The sequence below is a fragment of the Macrotis lagotis genome, chromosome 1, assembly GCF_037893015.1.
Source record: "Macrotis lagotis isolate mMagLag1 chromosome 1, bilby.v1.9.chrom.fasta, whole genome shotgun sequence".
NCBI classification, from domain to species: domain Eukaryota; kingdom Metazoa; phylum Chordata; class Mammalia; order Peramelemorphia; family Peramelidae; genus Macrotis; species Macrotis lagotis.
The window spans coordinates 143,396,889-143,421,179 of NC_133658.1; the positions used below are offsets into that span (position 1 = coordinate 143,396,889).

Genomic DNA, 24,291 nt, shown 5'->3' on the forward strand with positions numbered 1-24,291 from the left:
TATCCTATTCTATCTCTCCTTTTCCCAATACTTTCTCATACTTTAATTTTATTTTTAATTTTTTTTAGCTTTTTGCAAAGCAATGGGGTTAATTGGCTTTCTCAAAGTCGCACAGCTAGGTAATTATTAAATGTCAGAGGTCAGATTTGAACTCAGGTACTCCTGACTCCAGGGCCAGTGCTTTATCCACTGCACCACCTAACCCTCCCCCCCAGTTTTATTTTTTAAGTTAATTTTCTCATCATATTCATCTCACTCTCATACCATCTATCTCTATGTATGGCTTCTAATTGTTGAAATAATAATAAAAACTGTTTTTAGGAGTTACACTGTCATTTTCCCATGAAGGATTGTAAATAGTTTAACCCTATTGAATCTCTTATGATTTTTCTTTCCTGTTTAATTTTCCTTTTTTTTTTAGGGTTTTTTTGGCAAGGCAATGGGGTTAAGTGGCTTGCCCAAGGACACACAGCTAGGTAATTATTAAGTGCCTGAGGCCGGATTTGAACTCAGGTACTCCAGACTCCAGGACCCGTGCTCTATCCACTGTGCTACCTAGCTGCCCCAAATATCTATTTTTCCCCGAAAGATTATACCTTTCTCTGGGTATGATTTCTTTGTTAAATCCTAGCTCTTTTGCTAGGATTTCATATTTCAAGCCCTCTGATTCTTTAATGTAGCAACTGCTAAATCTTTTGTTATATGGTGTGGCTCCATGATATCTGCATTGTTTCTCTTTGGCTGCTTGAAATATTTTCTTCTTGACCTGGGAGCTCTTCCCTGTCACCATAGAACCTTTCTATAATCAGAATTTTCCTGCTGTTTATTCATTATTCCATCTTATTCCTTGACTTTAACTCTTTGCTAAAGTGGGACTCTACTTCCAAAGGAGAGGGAACACTATCCCAATCTTCAGAGATTTTGTCCAAATGTGTTGAAAAATTTTTCTGGGAACCTCAAAGTTTTTAGTCCTTTCGAAGTGGCATGATCTAGGGAAAGTCATATTTACTACTCTCCTGGCTTGTATTCTGACCTGTGAGCATCCATAAGCACCCTTTTTCCCCAAAAAACCTATGACCAGGACCCCAGATCTCCTGTGGTCACAAGCTCTGGGTGCTAGTGCTCCTCCTTGCCTTGAGACCGAGTCCCAAATCTAAGTTTGGGCAATGCAACAAAGAGCTGTTCCCAGAGTCAACAAAGGGACCCAAGTAATTGTCTTCTGACTAGTTGTCTGACCCCCCCCCCTTACCATCAGGGGACAACTACTGTCTGTGATTCAAATGACCCCCAGATCTACTTCTGCTTTGCTGGTGCATGGTCTGTGCTGGATTCCACTCTCCACTCTCAGCCAGATTCAACAAACCTTTCTTGCCAGCCTTGTAAGTTGTCTTGGACTGGAAAATTATTTCGCCTTATCCATTCTTGATTTCTGCTACTCCACATTTTAAGCCATTATTTACAGTTGGTTGGAGGCAGTTAGGTGGCACAGAAAATAGAAGTCTGGCCCTGGAATATGGAGATCAGAGTTCAAATCTTTCTTCAGACACTTAACAACTGTGTGAACCTAGGCAAGTCACTTTAACTTGATTACCTCAAAAAAAAGGTTAAATGTAAAAGATGTTTGGAAGGGTTTTAGAGAGAGGTCAAGTGAATCCCTCTCCTTTTTTCTGCCATCTTGACTCTATTGCTATATGATTGTTTCACAAAAATTGGTATTCACCAGAACAAAAAAAATTACAAATAAATGATGAAAGTCAGAAATACTAAGCACATTCTTTGAAAAGTCATAACACAATTTAAAGTACTCATTACCAAGCCAAAGAAAACTGAAGTCCTAAATGGAAACAAAGCAGTGATATTCTGAATATGAATTGGTCAAAAATGAAACCATAGTTGCAATAAATAACTGATAAATAGAATGATGGCAATAACATCATATACTTAAATATTTGAGATGCAGCTAAAGCTTTTCTCCGGGGGGGAAAATTAGATCTTTGATAATATATTACAACCAAACAGAAAAATATCATTTTTACCAGGCACAAGATTTTAAAACAAGAAAAGGGAAAAAACAGTTTTAAAGCAAGCAAAAAAAAATCTTGAATATTAGTGATGAAATACAAAAGTTGAAAACAAATATATGAGAAATGATAAAATGAACTAAACCCTTTAAAAAAGACAACATAGTCATTAAATCACTAGTTACATGATCAAGGATAGTATACATCCAACTAAGAAAATTTATTTACTGTCTTATATTTTAGGCATCTTAGTTACAAAAAAAGTCAGTATTAAATAGTACTTACTAGTAATGGTTGAATATTCTATTAGAATGATATAGCTTGTAAAACAATAGGTAAATACTAAGGAAAATGAGAAGGAAAAAGCCACAAAATTGCTAAGCATCATCACGAAAAAGTTCATAGTAGTGCCTATAGTACTATTAGGCTAGTAGTCTAGCCATGACATAAAAGGATTCTTAGAGGGAAAAAGGGGGAATGCATTACAGGTATGAGATTTAAAAACTTCCAATGCATGGAGGTGAAAGATGATTGCCCATGGAAATTCAATATAACTTGGCTGCAATATAAAGTTCATGGAGAGGAATAATTCAAGGTAACAGACAGAAAATTATGTTTATTTTGATTTTGGAAGACCTCATAATCCTGGAAGAGGAGTCTGCATTTATAAAAATTTGAAAAACAATTATCAGTGTATTCTTCTAGAATAATCCCAAAGACAAGATTATTGGAATACAAATTAATGAGGTTTTGTTGGAATTCTCCAGCCTAAATAAGTAGATGGAAGTTTTTGGTTCAACAACTGATTTCAGCAAACATTTAAGAAGGATCTATAATGTTCAAGGTCTTATGATTGAGCCTAAGAGAATGAGATTCAAGCCTTATTAGTGTGAATATAAGATTGCTATAAATTTAGGTCACATTTCTAAATGAGTTGCTGTTGTTTTTATTTCTATAAAGAAAAAAATTAGCTATACATATTAAAAAAAACCCTCACTCAAGTCTTATACAAACTATGTGTTTTTGTTGTTTTTTGGCAAAGGGAAGGGAGGCAGAAAGTAAAGTCTGTTTTTAAGCTACTACAGTAAAACATAGTTTCTGTCCTCAGGAAATTTACAGTGTAATAGTTATCTGTCTTCTACTGATGACTGCCAAGAGGCAGATGGGCACTCAATGGTTTTGGATGAGGAAGGAAGAAAAGCTTCATGGATGACCCAGGAAAACTATATGAAAGGTGAATTTTCTTTTCTTACTCATGTCTTGATGTTTTGCCCCAAAGACCCATTAGGAAAGAGTTCAGTCAGGTTGTGGGAATGACATAATTGAGGTGAGCCAACAACATGGAACTCTATGCTGGCAGATGAATGTGTTAAGCCATTAAGTTAGGGTGAATAAACCACTGTAAGAAATTATAGTTTTAGAGAATGTGACTGTAGCTCTTAAAACCAAATAAGAGAAGACATCATAGCAATAACCAAGCTCTATTATAATTCATTTCCCTTGTTACAAAGGACAGTCTCCAGTAAAATAAAATAAAATTCTGAGAATTGAAATTCTAAATCTTGTTCTTGAAATTAAGCATCATGGTGCTGTTTTGCTTCCTGCTTTTCAGTAAAGGTGTAGTAGGAAAAATAATAAATCTATCAATAAGGAGTTCTGAGTCCTTGTGTAAGAAAAAGTATTTAATGTCCCCAATGCCATCAATCAACTTATATGATTAGCTTTTTTAATGTGTAAACAAGAATGTCCATGTTTTCTATTCCCTTTTTGTTGTTTTTCATTTGCTTCATCATGTTAGACTAGGGTTTTCTTGGCAAAGACACCAGAGCTATTTGTCATTTTATAGATGACAAACTCAGACAAATAGGCTTAAATTACTTTTCCAGGGTCACACAGCTATTAAATGTCTGAAGTTGTACTGGAATTCAGAGAGGGGCAGATGAGAACAATTTACTAATGGTATAACCACTCTGTAACTAACCCATTTATTCTCTCTGAATTTCAGATTCTTACTATATAAAAATAAGGATAACATTTGGACTATCTTCCTCATAGCTTAGTTATTAGGGAAGGTATTTTGGTAAATTTGAAAGAATTAGAGGAAGATATGATATTATGATGTAAAAGAGACAAACACTCTGGCCTGGTAATCAGACAAACTTGATCTAAATCCTCACTTTGTTCTTTTACAACTGTTTGAAGGGGAAGAGAAATCTGGGAAAGGTAATGAATGAGAAGGAAGAGAAAAATTTAGAAATGGCTAACAGGAAAGTTTTATTATTTTCTATGGCAAGCTCCTGGAAATAAGGTCTATACTATATGTATCTGTGAATGAAAATGATATTCACCCATTTCAATAATATCATAAATGTGGTTTGGCCTAAAGACAATTTTGACTAATGATAAGAGAATTTAAATTGCTCCTCAACTGTGGAAGGAGGTGAATTCCAGTGACATTGTCAGCCAGAGTAATCCTGATTAGATAGGAAAAATCAATGAAATAAAATGAGACTTTGAGGGACCACTCCCCATCTCTAGAAGTATAGAAAACAAGTCATGGCAATCTATCAACATATTAACTAGGATCTTTTCTTTCTTTCTTTGTTTCTTTGTTTCTTTCTTTCCTTCTTTCTTTCTTTCTTTCTTTCTTTCTTTTTTGCAAAGCAATGGGATTAAGTGACCCAAGGTCACACAACTAAGGAAGTATTAAGTGTCTGAGGTCACATTTCTCTATTCACTGTGCCAAGGGTCTTTTCTAACAGTCATATATATTTTCCAACTATATTAGACTTCTAAAACCACCTTGAGACACGACAGCTGAGAAACATATCAGCATAGCGTCTCTCTCTGATCATCATCCCTTTCTCCTAGCAGCTTGCTTATTCTAAAAGAAATGCACCCTACTTTCATGAAAAAGTGTTTTCTTGGTCACTTTTGACAAGTGAGGCTTTGCGATCTGTGAATTTCTCGTGGTCTAGTTTAGTTTCTCTGTAGAGTATTCAGTTTTGTCCAGCCTCTAATACTTGTTAGATGTGTGGGCTTGGGCATAACACTTTAAACCTGTATTTGCCTCAATTTCCTCCAATATAAAAGGGGGGGTGATAATAACATCTACCTTGCATGATTATGAATAGCAAATGAGATAATATTTACAAAGTGCTTAGCACAGTGCCTGGCAGACAGAAAACACAATTATAAACATTATCATTATTTTATAATGATCACTGAGGCTATCTAATGAATTAGAAAACCATATAGTAACATTATCTATGTTCTATTTTATTTTAATTTGCTTTGATAAATATATTACAATTACATTTTAATTTTGTTCACTGGCATTAGTAGGGGAAGGGTGAATATTTGACACCACCTGGATTCTAGTCCAGTTCATTCATTTAACCAAAGCGAAATCTGAGGCCATAAGTCAGAAAAGATTTGCCTTAAATTAAGAAATCATGGCACCCTAAGAATTTATTTCTGAAACTATGAAGAGAAAGCAAGAAAGGAAGAAAAAAGAGAGGAAAAGGGTGAAAGAATGAGCAAAATGAGAAATGAACTAATAACATGTTAGAATTTATATAGCCCATTAAGATTTGCAAAGTGCTGTCCAAATATTATCTCTCTTCATCCTCACAACAACCCTGGATATAAGCATATGAACAAACTGAAACAGGCAAGAGTTTAATTGAATTGCCCAGGGTCATACAGCTAAGTATTTGACATTGTTTGAACTCTAACTATTTGACACTGTTTGAACTCAGGTCTTCCTGAATCTTGATCAAGAAGTCTATCTATCATACCAACTAGTCACTGAAGCATCTGATATTGGATTTGAACTCTGGTCTTTTTAAACTCTGATCTGAATTTTGGTAAGAATTCTAGCCATTGGGGTGGCTAGGTGACGCAGTGGATAGAACACTGGCCCTGGAGTCAGGAGAACCTACGTTCAAATCCAGCCTCAGACATTTAATAATTACCTAGCTGTGTGGTCTTAGGCAAGCCACTTAACACCATTGCCTTGCAAAAAAAAAAAAGAATTAAAAAAAGAATTCTAGCCATCATTCCAAGTAGCCTACAAAGATAGAACTGCTTTGAAAAGCTGACAAGATCATGATTGATAGGTGGAGCCAAAATGGTGGAGAAAAGTCAAGAAAATTGTTTGAACCTTACTCACAACAGGATGAGTGAATCAAACAAGAAATCATGGGAATAATTAATAGTTTCATCAAAGAGAATGACAATAATGAGGTAACATACCAAAATGTATGGGATATAGCCAAAGCATTATTGAGGAAAATTTTGAATCTCTAAATGCTTACATGAATGAAATCAAAAAAGAGAAGCTCAATGAATTGGGTATATAACTAAAAAAGATTAAAAAAAGAACAAATTAAAAATCCTCAATTAAAGAATAAATTAGAGCTTCTGAAAATCAAGAGACATTAATACAATTGAAAGTATGAACATTTTTTGAACTAATAAATAAAGCTAAGAGCTGTTTCTATGAAAAAAACAATAAAAAAATAAACCTTTGGTTAGTTTGATTTAAAAAAAAAAGAAAGAAGAAAACCAAAGCACCATTATCAAAAATAAAAAGAATAAATTCACCAAAAATGAGGAGGAAGTTAAAGCAATAATTAGGAATTATTTTCTCCAACAGTTTGCCAATAAATATGACAATCTAAGAGATAGGAATGAATATTTATAAAAATATAAGTTGCCCAGATTAGCAGAAAAGGAAATATAATACTTCAATAACCCATTTTAGAAAAAAGAAATTGAACAAGCCATCAATGAACTTCTAAGAAAACCTCTTCAGTGCTAGATGAATTTAAAAGGAAATTCTACCAAACATTTACAAAACAATTCTAATATTATATATAAACTATTTGAGAAAATAGATAAAGAAATCCTATAAAATTCCTTTTGTGACATAAATATGGTGCTGATAGCTAAACCAGGAAGAGTCAAAAACAGAGAAAGAAAACTATATACTAATTTCCTTAATGAATCTTTATACAAAAATTTCATACAAAATATTAGCAAAAAGATTACAGCAATTTGTCACCAGGATAATACAAGATGACCAGTTATGATTTATAACAGGAATGCAGGGCTATTTCAATATTAGGAAAACCATAAGCATAATTGACCATATCACTAACAAAACTAATAGAAATTATATATTTATCTAAACAGATGCATAAAAAAACTTTTGACAAAATATAGCACTCATTCCTTTTAAAATCACCTAAACAGTATAGGAGTAATGGAGTTTTACTTAAAATGATAAGCAATATCTATTTAAAACCATCATCAAGTATTCTATGTAATGAGGATAAGTTGAAAGAACTCCCAGTTGCCATAAGATCAGATGTAAAACAAGAATTATCACCATTATTATTCAATATTATACTAAAAATGTTACCTTTAGCAAAGAAAGAAGAAAAAAATGAAGGAATTAGAATAGGCAATGAAGAAATAAAAATATCATTCTTCGAAATGATGTAATGGTATACTTAAAAAATCCTAAAGAATCAACTAAAAATTACTTGAAATAATTAGCAACTTTAGCAAAGTTGTAGGACATAAAATAAATACAAATAAATCCTCAGCATTTCTATATATTGCCAACAAAGCACAGAAGCAAGATTTAAAAAAAGAAATTCCACTTAAAATAACTGTAAACAATATAAAATTTGGGGGAGTCTACCTGTCAAAAGAAAAACAAGGAAATATAAGAAAATCATTACAAATCCTTTCCACACAAATAGAGTCAGATCTAAACAAATGGAAAAATTATTGCTCATAGGTAGACCAAAATAATAATAAAAATGATAATTCTACTTAAATTAATTTACTTATTTGGTGCCATAACTATCAAACTAACAAAGAATTATTTTATAGAACTAGAAAAATAACAAGGTCAAGAATATCAAGGAAATTAATGGAAAAAATACAAAGAAAGGTGACTTAACGTTACCAATTCTAAAATTAAATTTTAAAAGCAACAATCACCCAAACTATTTGGTACTGGCTAACAAATAGAGGTAGATCAGTGGAATAGGTTAGGTACAGAAGATAACTATAAATGACTATAGTAGTCTACTATTTGATAAACCCAAATATTCCAATTTTGGGTATAAAAACTCACCATTTGACAAAAACTGCTAAGAAATCTGAAAAATAATATGGCAGAACCTAGGCATAAACCAACATCTCACACCCTATAACAAGATAAGGTAGAAATGTGTGCAGGATTTAGACATAAAGAGTGATACCATAAGCAAATTAGGAGAGCAAGGAATAGTTTTCCTGTCAGATTTATGAAGAGGGAAAAATTTATAACCAAACAAGTGCTAGTAGACATTTTAAAATATAAATTGAATATTTTTGGTTATGCTAAATTAAAAACTTTGCACAAACAAAAATAGTGATGGCAAGTTTAAAAGGAAAGCAAAAAGCTGGGAAACAACTTTCATAGTCCATGTTTCTGCTAAAGACCTCATTTCTTAATTATAGAGTACAGAGTTAAATTAATAGAAACAAGCCATTTTCAAATAATAAATGGTCAAATGAATTGAGTAGGCTGTTTTCAGATAAAGAAATTAAAGCTATCTATAGATATATGAAAAAATGTTCTAAATCACTATTGATTAGAGAAATGCAAATTAAAACAACTCCAAGGTAATATCTCACATACCAGATTGGCTAATATAACAGAAAAGAAAACTAAAATGCTGGAGAAGATATTGGAAAATTGAGACACTAATGCATTGTTGGTGGAGTTGTGAACTGATACAATCATTTTGGAGAGTAATTTTGAACTGTGTCCAAATGGCTATAGAACTGCATTCTCTTTGATCTAGCAACACTAGGTCTGTATCCCAAATAAATCATAAAAATAGGGAAAAAACCCACATGTACAAAAATATTTAAAGTAACTCTGTAGTTGCAAAGAATTGGAAATTATGAGGCTGCCCATCAATTAGGGATTGACTGAACAAGTGGTGGCATATGAATTAATGAAAAACTATTGTTCTTTAAGAAATGACGAGCAGTTAGATTTGAGAAAAATATGGGAAGATGATGCTAAGTGAAATGAGCAGAACAAGGAGAATATTGTACACAAGAACAGCAAGAGTTGTGCAATGAACAACTATGATAGACTTAGTCATTTTGAGTAAAACAATGATCCAAGATAATTCCAAAAGGTTCATGATGGAAAATGCTATCACCATTCAAAGAAATAATTATGGAGTCCAAATGCAGATCAGTGCATACTATTTTCACTTTTATTGTTTTTTCTTTCTCATGGTTTTTCCCTTTTTTCACAACATGACTAATGAGTAAATACTCTTAATATGATTGTATATGTATAACCTATATCAGACTTCTTCCTGTTTTGGGAAGGGGAAGAAAGGAGGAAAAAAATCAGAACACAAAATTTTACAAAACTATCTTTATATGTAATTGGAAAAATACTATTAAGTGCAAAAAATCATTATCAAGCAAGATAATTTTGAATGGAGAGGCAGAGAGTCATCTGTAGGCATCAAGTGGCATTTGATGGGGAGAATGAGTGTGTGTGTGTGTGTGTGTGTGTGTGTGTGTGTGTGTGTGCATGGTTTTTGGGAGAGAGTGTTGGTCAGACTTGTAAGTGAAAAAGAAATGAAAGAATATAGCAAAATAACAGGGAACATGACTTAGAAGTGATGTTTTATATAGAAGATGGGGAGAAGATGGACAGGGAGAAAAGTTCCCTAGTAATACCTACTGAGATCTGAACTTGCAGATAAGGGATACTCAATGGTGTTTGACCTTGTTAATGTTATGGTAGAGACTAGCTTGAGCCTATTGGGAAGCCTCAGTCTCCTATCCCCTTCTCTGCAATTCCATGATCTCCTTCACTTTCCTTTAAATCTTTCATGTTCACCAGTCAAGATGTGGAATAAATGGCTATAGAAAATATCTGTGTGGTTCTTTTAATTCCAAGGATCCAGAAAGAGTGACCTAGGATGGTGCCAACAGGGACTGGAACTTACTCCTCCCACTCTCCACAAAGTCTTGAGCCAACCCAGGCAGTAAGCCCATGTCTTGTCAGCCCACAAATAAGCACCAGACCAAGCCTGGTCTATCTGCCAGGACATGTCTCTATTAGTCATCACATTCACTTTGCTCAAGACTGCTCTCCTAAATATGTTCAGCCAGAAAATTTCTGTGGCTCTTCTCTGATCCATGAGTCCAAAATCTCCCTTAGAAAGTTATTTGAGGGAAGAAAGTACATGCATTTACATCTTCTTTATCCTCCCAATCCTCTAGGAGAATCTTGTTTTCCAAGTTTTGCTTAAACTTCTGCCCTTACTGCCCATAGTCCACACTGAAGCTTCTGAGAAGTTGGAATGATGGAATCCCCTGTCTCTCTTTCTCCCAGTATTATTTTCCAGAAAAAAAGAGCATGTCTAGGCAGCTCTGAAGCCAGAACGATGGATCACAAGTTCTTGCCAATTCACTATTTCTCAAAGGGCTGGGAAACCAATTCAAGCCAAGCTCCTTCATGGGAGATGTTCTAGGACCGAGGTACTGAATAGTGCTTCTAAATGCCTAAGGGCCTGCTCTGAACATGATATTTTGGCTCTCTATGCTCTCACCCTTATTCATTCCACCTACTAACACCCACACTCCCTATTCACTTGAGATCACAGCAATTCACCTGGAAAGAATTGGTCTCTCTTGCACTTAAGGGTTTCTGGGGTCATTTTCCAATGAAGGTAGAAAAAATAACACAATCCTTCTGAGTCCACTACAAATTTATGGTACTTAGTCTCAAGTAGACCCTCACTGCAGTGAAGTAATCCTACTATGCATCCCTTATCAATTCACTATTCCACTCTCCAAAGTGGTTAATCCAAATCTATTTATTTTTTCTAAAACTTCCCATGGCTCCCCCTCCACCTAATCTATTAGATAAGAACTTCACCACTTATTTGATTGAAAAAAAATGAAGCCATTTTCCATAAGATTTTCTTCTCCCTCTTCATCATCCCATATCCCTCAGATACCCTCTGCCATTATCTCCTTTTATTTTATATCACCATCTCACATAATGAAGTGATCTTACTCCTTACCAAAGCTAATCCCTCTATTTCTTCATTCCATTCCATCTTCTCCAGTAAATTGCCCTGTCATTCCCACTCTCACAAATCTTCAATTTTTCCCTCTCTATGGCTCATTCCCTACTGCCTTTGAACATGGCCATGTCTCCCAATTCTAAAAATTTTCTTTTAATCCTTTCTTCTCTATCATCCTATATCTCTTCTTTTCTTTGTAATTAAACTTCCAGACAACACCATTTACATTGAATAGATGCCTCTACTTTCTCTCCCCTCTCTCCCTCTTCATATCCCTTATAATTTGGCTCCTGACCCTATTATCCCACCAAAACTTTTCTCCCAAAGCTATTCATAATCTCTCAGTTGTCATAGTCTTTGAACTTTTCTCTATCATTTTCCTTAACATATATGGTCTTTGATTCTTTCTTCTTTTTTATATAGCATTTTATTTTTCCATTACATGTAAAGACATTTTTTATCAAAAATTCAATTCCAGATTTTCTCCCTCTCTCCTCTCTAAGACAATAAGTAGTTTTATATAGGTAGTTTTATATAGCTTATATATGTAAATTATGTAAAACATATGGAAGAAAAAAATACCAAAACAAAAAACAAAAAATAAAGTGAAAAATTGTATGCTTTGATTTGCATCCAAATGCCATCAGTTCTTTCTCTGGTTGTGGATAGCATTTTTGATCATGTGTCCTTCAGAATTGTCTTCATTCATTGATTCACTGACAATAGCTAAGTCATTCATAGTTGATCCTCATATAATATCGCTATTACTTTGTAAAATGTTCTGGTTCTGCTCACTTCACTTTACATGTTCATGTAAGTCTTTGCAGGTTTTTCTGAAATTACCTGCTCATCATTTCTTGTAGTACAAGGACATTACACTACATTCCTATACTCCCCCAAATTGTTCAGCCATTCTGCAATTGATAAGCATCCTATCAATATCCAGTTCTTTGCCACCACAAAAAAAAGCTGCTATGAATAGTTTTACACAAATAGGTTTTTTCCCCTTTTTAAAAACATCTCTTCAGTATACAGACTTAGTAGTGGTATTATTGAATCAAAGGGTATACTCTTTGGGTATTAAAAAAAGGATATGCTTTGGGGGCATAGTTCCAGATTGCTCTTCAGTATAAGCCTTTGACACTATTGGTTTTTATTCTCTCTAGATTTGCGGGACACCACTCTTTTCTGGTACTCATCCTACTTATCTAACTTCTCCTGTCTCTTTTGCTGGATAGTCATCCAGATCAGATTTCCTGATCATAGCTGTCTCTCAAATTTCTATCCTGGACCCTCTTCTTGACTTCTGCTATACTGCTTCTCTTGGTGATCTCATCACTCCCATGGATTTAATTTCCATTTCTATGTTGATGATCCTCAGGTCCACTTATTCTTCCCCAAACTCTCTGCTGATATCTAATCTTACATATCCAACTTCCTTTCAGACATTTGAACTGGATGCTCAGTAAACATTTTAAATTCAATATGCCAGGGAAGCTAGGTGGCGCAGTGGATAGAGCACTGGTCCTGGAGTCAGGAGTACCTGAGTTCAAATCCAACCTCAGACACTTAATAATTACCTAGCCGTGTGGCCTTGGACAAACCAAAATCATTTATCTTTCCTCCTAAACTAGGGGTGAGGAACCTTTTTCCTGCCAAAGGCTATTTGGACATTTTATGACATCATTCATAGGCTACATTTAGTCAGACATTTAAATAATTCAATCCTAAAACATTTTTTTTAAATTCATTCCTAGATTTTATTGAAATTCAAATTGGCAGCCCAGACCTTGTATGCTTGCTGGAGGCTCCCCACCCCTTGCCTAAACCATCCACCTCACCTATCTTCCTATTACTGTAGAAGGCAACACCATCATCTGGGTGCCCCTGACTCTCAACCTAGAAGTCATCCTGGATTTCTCATAATCTCTCACCTTCCACTATCCAAGCTGTTTTCAAAGCCTATCCATTTCACTTTTGCAACATCTCTCAAATAAGTCCCCTTCTCTCCACTGACACTGCCACCCCTCTTGAGTCCCATTGAGGTTAAGTGACTTGCCAAAAATGACTCAGGTGGTAAATGTAAGGTAATTTGAACCCTGTATTCCAAGTTTCCTGGAACACAGTTCTCCCTGGGCTTCTCTAATCACTTAGAGAGGAAGGTACTTTCTGTTTGGGCTTCAGGTTGACTTCTTAATCCCTAAAAAACACATTACTTTCTTAAATCAGACCTGACTCAATAGCTGTCTAATTTCTTTCCACAGAATAATACCAAACTACATATTCTCTTAAGAATCTTAAGAAGTTTCTCTAAATAATCTTTTAATTCATCATACTCAATTTGGATCAATGTACAACATGGAAACAAAATACTGACAGATTGCTTTCTGTGGGGGTTGGGGGTGGGGGGAGGGAAGTAAGATTGGGAGAAAAATTGTAAAATTCAAAACTCAAATAAAAAAAGAGTTGGAAAAAATAATCTTTTAATTAAGTTGATGAATATGTATTTACTATGTTCCATCCAAGTCTTCCTCCTTATTTTAAAATTGAAGATAATAAACTTTGGTCTTCATTTAAACTCCACAGTTCCTTCTCTCAATATGGATGGTATTTTCCATAGTCTTTTTTTTTTAAGTTTTTTTCCTAGGCAATGGGGTTAAGTGGCTTGCCCAAGGCCACACAGCTAGGTAATTGTTAAGTGTCTGAGACCAGATTTGAACCCAGGTACTCCTGACTCCAGGGCCGGTGCTTTATCTACTGCGCCACCTAGCCACCCCATTTCCATAGTCTTTTAAAATTGTCTTTGATTATTGCATTTCTGAAATGAACAAGTCTATTATGGTTGATCATCACATCATGTTATTGTTAATGTGTGTAATGTTTTTCTGGTTCTGTTCATTTCACTCAGTATCAGTTCATGCAAGTCTTCCCAGGCTTTTCTGAAATTGCATCCCTCATGATTTGTTATAAAACAATAGTGTTCCATTACATGCATATACCACAATCTGTTCAGTCATTTCTCAATTGATGGGAATCCTCTCAATTTCCAATTCTTTGCTATTACAAAAAGAGCTGCTATGAATTTTTGTGTAGGTGGGATTTTTATCCTTTTTCATGGTCTTTTCAGGATATAGACCCAGTTGTGGTACTGCTGCATCAAGATATCATGAACATTTTTATTGCCTTTTGGGCATAATTCCAAATTGCTTTCCAGAAAGGATGGATCAGTTCACAACTCCATCAACAATGCATTAGTATCAGGGGGGGCTAGGTAGAGTAGTGGATAAAGCACCGGCCTTGGAGTCAGGAGTACCTGGGTTCAAATCCGGCTCAGACACTTAACAATTACCTAGCTGTGTGGCCTTGGGCAAGCCACTTAACCCCATTTGCCTTGCAAAATTCTAAAAAAAAAAAAAACTTAAATAAAACAATGTATTAGTGTCCCAGTTTTCCCACATTCCCTCCAACATTGATCATTTTCCTTTTTAGTCATATTGGTCAATTTGAGAGAAGTGAAGTGGAACCTCAGAAATATTTTAATTTGCATTTCCCTAATCAATAATAATTTAGAGTAATTTTTCATATGATTTTAGATAGCTTTGATTTCTTTGTCTAAGAATTGTCTTTTCAAATCCTTTGACCATTCATCAATTGAAGAATGACTAATTTTTAAAATAAATTTCACTCAGTTCTCTATATATTTTAGAAATGAGTCCTTTTTCAGAAACACTAATTGTAAAAATTGTTTCCCAACTTACTATATTCCTCTAAATCTTAGTTCCAGTGGTTTTGTTTGTGCAAAACCTTTTAAATTTAATTTAATCAAAATTTTTGAGTTTGCTTTTTGTAATGTTGTCTATCTCTTCTTTGGTCATAAACTGCTCCCCTTACCATAGATCTGTCCTATTAATTGACATATAATATTACCTTTTATGTCTAAATCTTGCAACCATTTACACTTTATCTTTTTACTGGATGTAAGATTTTGTTCTATATCTAGTTTCTGCCATACTATCTTCCAATTTATCCAGCAGTTTTTATTGAAAACTGAGTTTTTATCCCTAGAATCTTTGTATTTATCAAACAGTAGATTACAATAGTCATTTATTGCTGTGTCTTTTGCAACTAATCTACTCCACTGATCCACCATTCTATGTCTTAGCAAGTACCAAACAGTTTTGATGACTAATGCTTTATAATATAATTTTAGATCTGGTATGGCTAGGTTGCCTTCTTTTGCATTTTTTTCATTAATTCCCTTGATATTTTTGATCTTTTGTTTTTTCACATGAATTTAGTTACTCTTTTTTTCTAGTGCACTAAAGTAATTTTTTGGAAGTTTGGTATGGAATTAAATAAGTAATTTAATTTAGATTAATTAGTCATTTTTATTTTATTAGCTTGGCCTACCCATGAGTAATTGACATTTGCTCAGTTATTTAGATCTGATTTTATTTGTGTGAAGTGTTTTATAGTTGTTTTTTTAAAGTTTCTAAGTCTGCCTTGACAAGTAGACTTCCAAGTATTTTAAGTTGTCTGAAGGCATTTTAAATGGGATTTCTTTATTCTATCTCTTGCTACTATATCTTGTTAGTAATATATAGAAATGTTGAAGATTTATGTGGGTTTACTTTATATCCTGCTACTTTGCTAAAGCTGCTAATTGTTTTTAGTAGTTTTTAAAATGATTTTACTAGGGTTTTGAATATATCATCTATAAAGCATGAATTTTGTTTCTTCATTACCAATTCTGATTCCTTCAATTTCTTTTTCTTCTCTTATTTCTAAAGCTAACATTTCTGATACTATATTAAATAATAATAATTATTAAATAAAAAATAATACATAATAATAATAATGATAACAGGTATCCTTGTTTAAACTCTGATCTTACTGGGAATGCTCCTAGCTATCCTCATTATAGATGATGCTTCTTGATGGTTTTAGAGAGATACTGCTTATCATTTTAGGGAACATTCCATTTATTCCTATGCTATCCAGAGTTTTTAGTAGGAATGAGTGCTGTACTTTGTCAAAAGCTTTTCCAGCATCTGTTGAGATAATCATGATTTCTGATAGGTTTGTTATTGATATTATGTTGTTAATTTTACTAATACTGAAGCAACAATGTATTACTGGTATAAATCTTGCTTGATCATAGTGTATTATCCTAGTGATAACTTGATGTAATGACTTTGCTAATATTTTATTTAAAATTTTTTCATCCATATTCATTAGGGAAATTGGTCTATAATTTTCTTTCTCTGTTTTGTTTCTTTTTGGTTTAGGTATCAGCACCATATTGGTGTCATAGCAGGAATTCAACAGACCTTCCTCTTCACCTATTTTTCCAAATAGTTTATATAGAATTGGAATCAGTTGTTCCTTGAATTTTTGGAAGAATTTACTTGTGAATCCATCTGGCCCTGGAGATTTTTTCTGAGGGAGCTCATTCATTAACTAATGAATTTCTTTTTTTCTGAGATAGGATTATTTAAGCATTTAATTTCCTCTTCTTTTAACCTTGGCACTTTGTATTTTTATAAATATTCATCCATTTCACTTAGATTATCACATTTATTGACATACAGTTGGGCAAAATAGTTCCAAATTATTACTTTAATTTCCTCTCTTCTTTGGTGGTGAATTCACCTTTTTTCATTTTTTTGATACTAGTAATTTGGTTTTCTTCTTTTTAATCAAACTAACCAAAGTTTTATCTATTTTAGTGGTTTCTTTTAATAAAAACCAGCTTTTGGTTTCACTAATTAGTTCAATAGCTTTCTTGCTTTCAATTTTATTAATTTCACCTTTAATTTTCAGAATTTCTAATTTGGTATATGATTAGGGATTTTAATTTGTTTTTTTCTCTAATTTTTTTAGTTGCATACTCAGTTCATTAATCTCCTCTTTCTCTACTTTTTTTCATGTAAGCATTTAAAGATAATAACTGCTTTGTCTGTATCTCAAAAGTTTTGGTATGTTTTCTCATTGTTGCCATTGTCTTAAATGAAATCACTAATTCTTTCTTTGATTTGTTGTTTGATCCACTCATTCTTTAAAACTGGGTTATTCAATTTCCAATAGTTTTAAGCCTATCTCTCTATGGCCTTTTATTGCATGTGATTTTTATTGCATCATGCTCTGAAAAGGATGCATTCAATATTTCTGTCTTTCTTCATAAGGTTTTTATTCCCTAATACATGGTCAATTTTTGTGCAGATACAATGTAACACAGAAAAAAATATTTATTCCTTTCTAACCCTATTCAATTTTCTCCAGAGGTTTATCATATCTAAGTTTTCTAACATTCTATACACTTCCTTAACTTTCTTCTTGTTTATTTTTTGTTTAGATTTATCTAATTATGAGAAAGGAAGGTTGAAGTCCCCCATCAGTAGAGTTTTGCTTTGGTTTTCTGTAACTCATTTAGTTTCTCCTCTAAGAATCTGGATACTATATGGTTTGGTGAATACTTGTTTAATATTCAAATTATTTCATTGTCTATGGTACCTTTTAGGAGGATATAGTTTTCTTTCTTATCTCTTTTAATGAGATCTATTTTTCTAACTACTTTGTCTGAGATAAGGATTGCTACCCCTGTTTTTTTTTCAATTCTGTTAAGCATAATATATTCTGATCCAACTTCTTACTTTTACTCTGTTTGTATCTCTCTTCTTCAAAAGTGTTTCTTCTAAGCAGCATGTTGTAGGATTCTGGTTTTCAATCCATACTACTATCTGATTCTGTTTTATAGGAGAGTTCATCCCATTCACATTCAAAGTTAATATTACTAACTCCTTATTGTCCTTCATGCTATCTCCTCTCTGTTTGCATTTTTCCCTTCTTTCATCTTATCCCTCCTCCCCTGGTATTTTGTTTCTGAATACCACTTCCCCCTTCTATCCACCCACCACCCTTCATTTTCTTTTTCTGTTCCCTTTTCCCCTTCATCCTTCCCTCCCTTCTATCAGTCCCTCCTTCCCTTCCCCCCCCCCATTTCTCTCCTAAGATAAATTTCTAAACTCAACTGAATGTATGTGTTATTTTCTCTTTAAGTCAAATCCAAAAAGGGAAGATTCAGGCAGTTTTCACCTCCTCCCTTCTTTCCCTTTATTGCAATAGATCCTTTACACCTCTTCATATGATGTAATTTAGTCCATTCAATCTCTCTCTTCCCATCTCTTTATAGTCTCTCCCTTTTTTAAATGGAATAATTTTTTAAAAATTATTCCCTCAAATTCATGGACATACCATGAATGTACACACCTTCAGCCTAACAATATTCCCTCTAATAGAGCTACAATTCTCAAGAGTTATGAGAATCTTCCTCCCAGATGGGGATGTAATGAGTTTAATCTTATTGAAAAAAAGTTTTTTCTTTTCCCCTGTTTACCTTTTCATGAATCTCTTGAATCTCCTATTTGAAGATCAAATTTTCTGTTCAGTTTTGGCCTTTTCATCAAAAGAATTTGAAAGTCACTTATTTCATTAAATGTCCATTTCTTCCCCTGAAAGAGAAAGATCAGTTTTGTTGGATATTTGATTCTTGGTTATAATCCAAGCTCCCTTGCTCTCCAGAAAATCATATTCCAGGCCCATCGATCCCTTAATGTTAATGCAGTCAGTCCTATGTAATCCTAACTATGATTCCTTGATGTTTGAATTGTTTCTTTCTGGATGATTGCAGAATTTTCTCCTTGATCTGATAATTCTTGAGTTTGGCCAAAATATTCCTTGGTGTTTTTATTTTATCATCTCTTTCAGGAGGTGATCAATAGATTCCTTCAATGACTATTTTACCCTCTAGTTTCAGGACATCAGGGCAGTTCTCCTTAACTATATCCTAAAGAATAAAGTCAAAGTTCTTTTTTTTATCAAGGTTTTCAAGTAGTTCTGTATCTATTTTCCAGATCAGTTGTTTTACTAATGAGGTATTTTACATTTTCTTCTATTTTTTTCATTTTTTGATTTTGTTTAAAAGATTCTTGGTGTCTCATAAAGTCATTAGCTTCCTCAGATTCCAATCTATTTTTCAGAGAGGGATTTTCTCCAATTAGCTTTTGCATCTCCTTTTCAATTTGCTCAATTCTATTTTTAAAGGAGTTATCTTTTCCCATTTTTGCCCAATTGTGCTTTTGAGGGAGTTATTTTCTTTTTGCATTTATCCAATTGTATTTTTAAAAGATTTGCTTTCTTCTGGCATTTTTTTGTCATAAGATATAATTTTCTCTTGCATTTCTTTTCTCAATTTTTCCAATTGATTTTTAAACTCCTTTTCAATCTCTTCTAGGAAGTCTTTCTGAGCTGGAGACCAATTCATATACTCCTCTGAAGCTTCACATTTAGTTTTCCTTCTGTCATCATTTTCTGAGCTAGTATCCTTATTTTCAAGGTAACATTCAAAAGACCCTGCATTGTGCTGCCTTTTTTCATTTTGGGATGTTTGCTTTCCCTAGAGTATTATTTTAGGGAGGGGCTGGGTAAGACTTTCAATGTTGAGAACCTTATAGGCCTTGCTCACTGGAGTTAGTAATTAAGGAGTTCACTCAGTGGACTAACCAGTGAGGAATGCCAGAAGTTTCCTCTGGATTGTCTGTGTGGAGGGTGTCAACAGCCCATTCCCTAGGTCTGGGGCTGAACCTTGGCTATCCTCAAGCAACCCAGTCACTGGGCTAAGTGGTCAGGGCTAGAAAAGCCAGAGGCTCTCTAGTGCTGGGGAAGCCCTGCCATCCAGACCAGTTGAGCAGGCCTAATGGGTATCCTGGGCAGCTGTACTGGAGCTCTCCCAATTTTTTCACTGGAGTTGTCCCAGTTTGCTTGCTAGAGCTCTCCCAGTCTGCCATGAATACTGCAAATGCTTTGTTTCTCACCTCCACAATTCTCAAGTTAGTTTCCTAGACTCACCTTGCTGCCTGTGTGCTGGGTCTCTGCTCTTTGCCTGGTCACTCCCACACTCACTGGAAGATGTTCTTTTATGGGTTCTGTCAATCTGAAATCTATTAGGAGGCTTGATTCATGTCAGTTCTGAGGGAAAGCCAGTAGAGTTTAAAACAATGACTGGCTTCTCTCCACCATCTCGACTGGAAGTCCCTTCTTCCTCTAATTCCTAAAATGCATGGTATTTACCAGAGGTGTCAAATTCAGAAAGACATTGAGCAAAACCTTACATAAGTATATCTTCATCTACAATGGATTCACATTTATTAAGAAGGCAACATATTAACATTTTCTATTATGTTATTTTTAGCTTAAGTATTTCTCACTTGTAATTTTAGTAAAAAAAATCATTTATTCAAATCATAGCATAGTAGAAATAAAAGAAAGTATACATAGGAAAATATATACCAGACCCTGAATAAGAGATAGTTCAGCTCAATCACAAAAAGAATGTTTTTGATCTCACCCAATTGCATTTTTATCTCTTCAGGCTGCACTTCTGCAATATTGCAACTGCAATATAGATATCATGTTTTCCACTTCTGGTATAAAAGTTAGAATTTAGACCTTGATCTCCTAAAATATGAATTTGAATTCTAGTACTAACTGTTGGTCCAGGAGTTAATGACTTCATATTTCTGAGTCTCAGGGACTCATTTGGAAATGACATAGCTTCCTCACAAGACTTTTGTCCATAATATTGCAATTCAATTTGTTACTAATAGTCTTCATTATGGCAGAAGAGGGACCCTGGGTTCTCAGACTCACAAAATCTCAGAGTCAGAAGAATCTCAAAGATTCTTTCCTAACTTATATAAAAGAAATGCCCTTTCCAAAAGATATTTGAGTGATATTTTAGCAAAGCACATATTGTTGCAGGTTCTGACTCATTTCTTGAGGTCCTCAGGCCATAGTAACCTTACTCCTAAGACCAATCATGACTGTCCACAATTGTCCTCTATCTGATAGCCCTGGAGGTGCCTCCACTTAGTCATGCCGTCTGATTGATTGGTAAGTCTTTGGCCCAGACTTCCATTTCCTAAGGTATCCAGATGATGCCAGGGGCACCTAGGTGGTACAGTGGATAGAGTACTGGGCCTGGAGTCAAGAAGGCTCATCTTCCTGAGTTCAGATATGACCTCATACACTTATCAGCTGTGAAACCCTGGAAAAGTTATTTAGCCCTAGTTGCCTCTGTTTCTCATCTATAAAATGAGTTGGAGAAGGAAATGGCAAAACACTCCAGTATCTTTGCCAAGAAAACCCCAAATGGGGTCACCACAAGTCAGACACAACTAAATCAACTCAACAACAAGCAGGCAATGCTCACTTCATATCTAACTCCACTCTTCACTCTAAATTTCTCCACTCTCTTGCCAGCAAACAGGCAATTTCTCCTGGCCTACTTCATGCCTTGACAACTTTCTAGGTCCTCTTTATGGCTTGTTTTCTTGTACTGGAACATAAGTTCTTTGAGAATAGAAAGAAATTTTCTTTGCTTGTCTTTGAATCTCTAGTACTTAACATAATTTCTTAACATAGGAACATTAAGTTTCTCTTCATTTATCATTTATTATTTATCTTCCAAATTGTAAAGATTTTTGGTATGGACATGACAGCTGACTTTGTCTGATCCCTGAGTATCATCTTGTCCAAGTTTGGAGATTTCTTTTTTAAGAAGCTGGTCATCACAACATTTTTTATGATAACCTTTTAATATGTAACTGAGATGCAGCAGGATTATAATTTGATTTATGAAAGGCATACACATACCATTGAAACCCCAGATTTTTTGAAATATCATTATTCATAAAGTCAGAGAATCATAACTTTTGATCTGGAAGGGACCTTAGAAGTTTTCTAGTATAACTTATCCCCCATTTTTGATAGATAAGAAAACTAAGATCCCCACAGGTTAAGCAACTTTCCCAGAGTAACATGGGTAGTAAGCAGAAAAGGATAGAATTCAAATCTAGGCCCTTCAAAGCAAGTTCTCTCTCCATAACACTTTGCTATTAAAAAAATCTGTTCAATTAAGTTGCTCAAATAAATTTTTCATTTTTCTTCCAAGAGATTAGTCAGCCTTTTGGAACTCACAATTTTTTTCTAAAAGCCCAGAATTTCTAAAGCTAATCTTAACATTAATTATATCCATAACTGGGGGTGGTGTTTGAGGGGAGTTGGTCAGATCTTTGCCTGAGGCATCATCATTGGGGAAGGGGCTAACTTCATTCCCACATTAGTCCACAGACTTTTCTCCTTGTGACTTGAGTTTCACAATCTAATGACCTGTCTTCCAATGGGAGTTACATTAAAAAGGCAGGACCTAGTAGAGGGAAAGGAAATGGGATTGTAGGCTGACAAAGTAAAGAGAAGGGAATAGAACACCCCCCTCTAACTACAATTATCTCCCCTTTCCCCCTCCAAAAAAAAAGTTTTTGTACTATTGCTGTCCAATCTCCCACCCTCCTTCACAACTGTTTTTTCCAGATTTAAAAATAATAATAGTTACACCTCTAATAACCTTCTCCCAGGACTTTAATTCCCATCTTCTGAATTTCACACATTTTCTGAATTCAGGAGAACTTTGTTTCAAGTGTTCTTCATGTGTTCTACTTTATCTTTTGTTCTCAATTAAGTTCCATCCAATAAACATTTGTTAATCCTCTCTTTATGTGTCTATGTATGTGTTTAAGTGCATGCATACGAGACACAGTGTTGAGTGCCAAATTATAAACATAAAAATGATATGCCCTCTGCCCTTAAGTGCATGTGTGATTAGGGGAGATATCTTAGTTATATGAATAAATAAAGTCAAGTTCATTTGAAGAAAAGGAAATCAGGAAAGACTCCATATAGAAGAAGAAAATAGAATTGGGTCTTGAAGAAAGTTAGGGACTCAAAAAGACAGAGGTGAGAAATCCAGCAACATGGTACTGACTGTGCAAAGACATAATGAAGAAATACTAAGTTCAGAGAAAAACTAACAGGCCAACCTGAAGAGAATGCCTATGTTTAAATAGGAGTGCGTGAAATAAATCTGAAAGGGAAGGTTGAAAGTAATAACTAGTAATAATTAATACTTCTACAACACTTTAAAGTCTGAAAAGCAGCTTCTATTATTTCATCTGATCTACATATAAAGCCTGTGAACTATTTTTACAGATAATAACAGGTGCTATTATCCCCACTTGCAGATGGGGAGGCTGAAGTTCATAAATATTAAGTGAATTGTCCAGGGTCACACAACTTAAATATCAGAGATAACATTTCAAAACCATCTCTTGCCTGACTACAGGTTGAATACAATTTCTCCTATTCTATATTGCTTACTGACAAGAAATGACTTCAAATATCAGATTGGGAGTTTACATTCATATATTGTGAAGATTGTAACAAAGCATTTGAGAGCAATCTCTCCTGTCATTCTTGTATATAAGAAGGGGAAAGATGGGCAGACCAATCAATCAGGTGAACTCAAAATTCAATCAATGACTAGATCCAAAAAACTGTCACTAATAATATTATTATTGTATTAACTTGGAAGGAGGTCTCTAGTGCAGGGCCTTGGGGATTTGAATTTTGTTCTGTGAAAACTTTTATCAATGAAAAAGAAAATGTTTAAATGATGCACTTATTCAATTTGTAGAGGATACAAAACTACAATGGATTACTTTAAACATTGGATGACAGAGTTGAGATCCAGACAAATATCAACAGGCTAGAATATTCAGGTTGAATCTAACAAGGCGAAATTCAGACAAGATAATTGTAATGTCTTATACTTGGTCTCAAAAAGTCAATAGCTAGATACAAGATGTAAGAGAAGCAGCTAGATAACAGTTTTCCTGAAAAGGATTCTCAGTTCAATATGAATCAACAGTGGGATATGACAGCCAAGAAAATTAATACCAACTGAAGCTGAATTAAGAGAGGCATAGTATCTAGGACTAGAACTGTGCTCTGCCACAAGAAGGCTACATTTAGAATTTTTAAAAGAACATTGATAAGCTAGAGATTGTCCAGAGGAGGGCAAGCAGCAATGTAGATGGATCTTCAGATCTTTCAGAAGTAGTTAGAGGGTTCAGACATATTCTGATTGACCCTGTAAAACAAAACTAGGAGTCATAGTTGGAATTTGAAAAACCAAATTTAGGTTTGATGTATGGGGTGGGGGGAACTTTCTAACAATTAGAGCT

At 34.3% G+C, this 24,291-nt stretch overlaps 1 long non-coding RNA gene across 1 annotated transcript in view; it reads right to left on the reverse strand.

Moving 5' to 3' along the window:
- LOC141504180 (uncharacterized) overlaps positions 1-20,286 on the reverse strand; it is a 404,260-nt gene extending 383,974 nt beyond the window's left edge. The window contains exons 1-2 of the long non-coding RNA XR_012473242.1: positions 20,060-20,286; positions 18,549-18,663 (exon numbers count right to left, since the gene is read on the reverse strand). This is a non-coding gene — a long non-coding RNA (uncharacterized LOC141504180). The remainder of the gene's footprint in view (positions 1-18,548; positions 18,664-20,059) is intronic.
- Between the last annotated feature and the right edge of the window lie 4,005 nt (positions 20,287-24,291).